The sequence below is a fragment of the Triticum dicoccoides genome, chromosome 1B, assembly GCF_002162155.2.
Source record: "Triticum dicoccoides isolate Atlit2015 ecotype Zavitan chromosome 1B, WEW_v2.0, whole genome shotgun sequence".
Classification (NCBI taxonomy): domain Eukaryota; kingdom Viridiplantae; phylum Streptophyta; class Magnoliopsida; order Poales; family Poaceae; genus Triticum; species Triticum dicoccoides.
The window spans coordinates 710019563-710025815 of NC_041381.1; positions in this window are offsets into that span (position 1 = coordinate 710019563).

Genomic DNA, 6253 nt, shown 5'->3' on the forward strand with positions numbered 1-6253 from the left:
ACGGAGTCCAAACGGAATGAATCCTTCAGGAACGTGATTTTCTCACCCAACGTGATCCAGGAGACTTGGACCCTATTCCAAGGAACAACCGAGGAGGTCACGAGGGTGGGGGGCGCGCCCCCTGCCTCGTGGCCCCCATGTTGCTCCACCGACGTACTCCTTCCTCCTATATATACCTACATACCCCCGTCAGATCAAATACGGAGCCAAAAACCTAATTCCACCGCCGCAACTTTCTGTATTCGCGAGATCCCATCTTGGGGCCTGTTCCGGAGCTCCGCCGGAGGGGGCATCTACCACGGAGGGCTTCTACATCAACACCATAGCCTCTCCGATGAAGTGTGAGTAGTTTACTTCAGACCTTCGGGTCCATAGCTAGTAGCTAGATGGCTTCTTCTCTCTTTTTGGATCTCAATACAATGTTCTCCCCCTCTCTTGTGGAGATCTATTCGATGTAATCTTCTTTTTGCGGTGTGTTTGTTGAGACCGATGAATTGTGGGTTTATGATCCAGCTTATCTATGAATAATATTTGAATCTTCTCTGAATTCTTTTATGTATGATTGAGTTATCTTTGCAAGTCTCTTCGAATTATCCGTTTGGTTTGGCCAACTAGATTGGTAGTTCTTGCAATGGGAGAAGTGTTTAGCTTTGGGTTCAATCTTGCGGTGTCCTTTCCCAGTGACAGCAGGGGCAGCAAGGCACGTATTGTATTGTTGCCATCGAGGATAACAAGATGGGATTTTTATCATATTGCATGAATTTATCCCTCTACATCATGTCATCTTGCTTAAGGCATTACTCTGTTTTTAACTTAATACTCTAGATGCATGCTGGATAGCGGTCGATGAGTGGAGTAATAGTAGTAGATGCAGAATCGTTTCGATCTACTTGTATCGGACGTGATGCCTATACACATGATCATACCTAGATATACTCATAATTATGCTCAATTCTGTCAATTGCTCAACAGTAATTTGTTCACCCACCGTAGAATACTTATGCTCTTGAGAGAAGCCATTAGTGAAACCTATGGCCCCCGGGTCTATTCTCATCATATCAATCTCCATTACTTTATTTACTTGCTTTGGTTTTACTTTGCCTTTTACTTTTCACTTTGCATCTCTATATCAAAAATACCAAAAATATTATTTATCATCTTTATCAGATCTCACCCTCTTAAGTGACCGTGAAGGGATTGACAACCCGTAATCGCGTTGATTGCGAGTAGCTATCGTTTTGTGTAGGTACGAGGGACTCGTGCGTGATCTCCTACTGGATTGATACCTTGGTTCTCAAAAACTGAGGGAAATACTTACGCTACTTTACTGCATCATCCTCTCCTCTTCGGGGAAATCCAACACAATGCTCAAGAGGTAGCAGTGTGTCCGAACGTCATAATCGCACTCTATTGGATATGGTGCGATCTATGATGTCCCTTACCGATTTACCGCTATCACTTTAGGGTTATGCTTTAGACGCAGTCGCACTCACTTTGGGGTTATTCTCGTTGTCAGGGACAACATCACCTCTGGGGGAGCCCTGGCCCTAGGCCAAACTCTCCGGCTGGGCGGCTTCGTCATGACCGCCCGATCGGCTTCCGCGCCGACGATGACTTCTCGAGTCATCAAAAACAGCCTCCACGTTGATTCGGAATCCACCGAACAGATGGACCAAATGGAGCTCTCTTCCCTCAATGAGCTCTTGGATCGCATCGCCGCCCTGGGCGTCGCTACGGACTATGACCGGATCGGGCTTAAACCCGACCAAAGGGAGATTTACTCTCCGCCGGTCACCCATGAGATAGCGGTAGTGGAAGAGCATCATTCGAATTCTCCCTCCGTTTTGAGGACGAACTATGTCTGGATTTCTGAGCTCCCTGAGCCGGACACCCGCTCGCGGGAGGACATGGCCCAAACCCCGAATTCAGAGTCGGGCGGCGGGCCGAAGAAATTGGGCAACATCTCGGAGCCCACGTTGTTAAGCTCGGAAGCTTCTTGGCCCCTGGGTTTTGGATTGGGTCAGGATTCGAATTCAAAACCACCCACCCACCCAGATTTATTCAATCTTTAGCATATCAGACAAGTGCCACAAGAGACATTACATCATTACTGGGCCAGAGTCCTCCTTGTGTTAAATAGGGTTAAGGACTGTCGCGAGGAAGACGCAATCTCCCTCTTTTGCAACAATTGCATGGACAAAGGGATCCTCAATGCTATAAGTCGCCGTGACATAGTACACTTTGCTGACTTAGCGGCCATAGTGCAGAAATACTGCGCAATGGAAAGCATTGGAAAACCCAAACAAACTTCTGGGAAAATCCGGCTCTTGCTAAACCCCTCGTCCGGACTAAAAGGGAAAACTCTCGTAAGTTGCCTGATTTAATTACAAAAAGACCAAAGCCTGATACCAGGCGTGGAACCGTATTGGAGGAATGGCTCAATGGGCCTTGCAAACTTCACAACACACCGAACGCCACACCAACTCATAGCCTTAGAGCATGTTGGATACTCTGGCAGGTAGCAAAGAGTGGCGAGGATCTCCTCATAAACCACACAGCAGAACAACATCCCACCGGAAATAACAATACGATATTGACAGTCTTCGAGAATTTTGCCTCAAACAATAGGCGCAAGCAAGCTCAACGCAGTCTCGCCGAAGTTTGCCACATGGCAACAATAAATCCATGGAACGACACGGCCATAACCTATAACGCCAGTGACGAACCTCAATTCCGAACAGTCCGGGCACTAGCCGCTTTGGTCCTTAGTCCAATCATGGATGGCTTCCGGCTCGCTAAAGTGCTCATGGACAACGGAAGTGCACTAAACCTCGTCTATGAGGAAACCCTCAGCAAGATGGAAATTGACAAGAGCCGCATTGAGCGAAGAAGCACAACCTTCAGGGGAATCATCCCCAGTCAGGAGGCGCGATGCGCAGGAAAAATCACACTGGATGTGGTATTCGGCACGCTGGAGAATTACAGGTCCGAAGAAATCACATTCCAAGTGGCCCCGTTCAGCAGCGGATACCACGCCCTCTGTCACGCCCAATATGCGATACTATCCTAAAGAGACTCGAAGGGCCCACCAAGGATAGAACCGCATATTGAAACGCTTTTGCAAGGTGGATATCATTACATCAACATTACATAATAGATGGGTAAAACATACAAGAGGCATACAATGCCACACGAATACAACATCATATCATACATGAGAACAACATCCGACTACGGATGAAACACAAACAGAAGCTCAAACGACATCCACCCTGCTAGCCCAGGCTGCCGACCTGGAACCTATCCCCTGATCGAAGAAGCATAAGAAGATCTCAATGCAAACAAGCATCGCTCTCGCATCATGATCATCGCATAAACCTGTACCTGCAACTGTTGTTGTAGTAATCTGTGAGCCACGAGGACTCAGCAATCCCATTACCATGGGTATCAATACTAGCAAAGCTTAAAGGGAAAGGAAGGGGTAAAGTGGTGAGGTTGCAGCAGCGACTAAGCATGATGAGGTGGCTAACATACGCAAATGAGAGCGAGAAGAGAGCAAATGGAGCGGTCGTGAAGCTAGCAATGATCAAGAAGTGATCCTGAACTCCTACTTACGTCAAACATAACCCAGAAACCGTGTTCACTTCCCGGACTCCGCCGAAAAGAGACCATCATGGCTACACATGCGGTTGATGTGTTTTAATTCGGATCTGGTGTCAAGTTATCTACAACCGGACATTAACAAATTCCCATCTGCCTATAACCGCAGGCACGGCTTTCGAAAGATTATACCCTGCTGGGGTGTCCCAACTTAGCCCATGACAAGCACTCGCGATCAACGAAGGAATAGACCTTCTCCCAGGAAGACCCGATCAGACTCGGAATCCCGGTTTACAAGACATTTCGACAATGGTAAAACAAGACCAGCAAAGCCGCCCGATGCGCCGACAATCCCGATAGGAGCTGCACATATCTCGTTCTCAGGGCAACACCGGATAAGTCAAGCTACGAGTAAAACCAGCCCTCGAGTTGCCCCGAGGTGGCCCCGCAGGCAGCTCAGTTCGGACCAACACTTAGACAAGCACTGGCCCGGGGGGGGGGGGCTAAAATAAAGATGACCCTTGGGTTGGCCGACCCAAGGGAAAGGGTAGGTGGTTGTGAGGCAAATGGTAAAACCAAGGTTGGGCCTTGCTGGAGGAGTTTTATTCAAAGCGAACTGTCAAGGGGGTCCCATAAATCACCCGACCGCGTAAGGAACGCAAAATCCGGGAACATAACACCGGTATGACGGAAACTAGGGCGGCAAGAGTGGAACAAAACACTAGGCAAAAGGCCAAGTCTTCCACCCTTTACCAAATATATAGATGCATTAATAATATAAGAGATATTGTGATATCCCAACCAAAATCCTATCCACCATGGAGCAATCTTCAACTTCACCTGCAACTAGCAATGCTATAAGAGGGGCTGAGCAAAATCGGTAACATAGCCAAACAATGGTTTGCATAGGAAAGGTGTCAAAGGTTAGAGGTTCATGGCAATTTGGGATGGCTTGAAGAGCAACAGATAGGTAACGCAGCATAACGATAGAACGAAGCAACTAGCATAGCAATGATAGTAGTGAGATCCAGGGTAGCGGTCATCTTGCCTGAAATTCCGCAAGGAAGAAGAACGAGTCCATGAAGAAGACGAACGGGAGCAGTCGAACGAATCCTCACGAACGCAACGTTACCGGATCTAAGAAGCAACACCAAAAAGAAACAAACAACATGGTAAATGCACGAGCATAAACATGGCATGATGCACAAACAAGTATGATGCATGTCCGGTTTAAAGAGGCATGGCATGGCAAGTGCAACAAACAATACTACAAGTTAAGTGGAGCTCAATATGCAACGAGTTGCATATTGACGAAACACCACATCGAGTTATTTAGTTGATCTCATTTAAGCTATCAAACAATATTAAATGTTGTTAAACATGGCAAGAGGTAAAGCATAATGAAACTACCTATGTAGGCAAATTTAAATGAGGCCGGAAACAACAAACAACAATTCCGGAAAATCCCCATATGCAAATTATGGATTTGGTATTGTTCTGCCCTAAACACAATTTTAATGTTGTTAAACAGCAACATAAAGTGCACCATGTTAATCTAGGCATTTTTCCACCCCATTTACATATAAAGAAAATTTAATTCCGAGCTACGGTTATTTAGTTATGAAATAAATCATTTTAACATGGCATTATGCAAAATAAACACAAACAGCCTGTTAAACATTTTTAACATAGATGAAAGTAGCATATTATTATTCTACACAAATTTCTGAGCATTTTACATATATAAATTATTTACATATGATGCACGGTTAATGAGTTATTATATGCATGAACGTGGAGGGGTTTTCTGAAAAACTGGCAATCTCTAGATAATTAGGAAAATCGCAGCACGGAAAAAAAACAAGACACGGGCCGAATCTGTCTGGCCCAAAGTGCACAGGAGAGGGGGAGGGGTCTGCTCACCCTGGGCCAAGGCCCGGTTCGGAGGGGAGGCTGCAGGAGGGCGCGCTGGGCCTGGAGGGAGTTGGGCCGCGGCCGGGCCCACATGGCCGACGCAGGCAACGGCGCAAGGAGCGACCGGTTCGAGCTCCTCCTCGGAACAGGACGACGACGGCGGCCTGGCGCGGCTGACCAAGGGCGCGAGACGAGGATGGAGGAGGCCATGGGGCGGCGGTTCCGGCCGGATCCGAGCGGATCTAGCCCCGGGGTTCCGTTTCCGGCGATGAATGGAGCTGGCGACGACCTGCAATGGCGGGGGCGCGGATGCATCAGCGAGGGAGAGAGATCGGAAGGAAGGAGAAGAAGGGAGCAGGGGCGACGCGGCTCTCCCGTGGTCGGCGGCGGGGTCGGCGAGACGGCAGCGCGCCCCGGTGGCCTGCCGGCCAGCTTGGCGGCGAGGGAGATCGGGCCCTGCCCGATCCGACGAGGGAGGTGCGAGGCGGCGGGGAGCGAGCGCTCGGGCGCGGCTGGGAGGCGCGGTCGGGCCTGGCAGCGGCGGGAGCGGGAGCCGGGCCAAGATCGGTCCGCTCCGGGCCTCCGCTGGGCTTCGGGCGGGCCTGGCGCGGAGGAAGGAGGCCGGGCGACGTGGAGAGGACAGGTGGTAGCGGGGCATTGGCTGCAGGGGCGCTAGGGGCTGATGTGGCGCGCTCCGGTTGGCCCGGGGCACGGTGGCGGCGGAGCCAAGTGGCGGGAG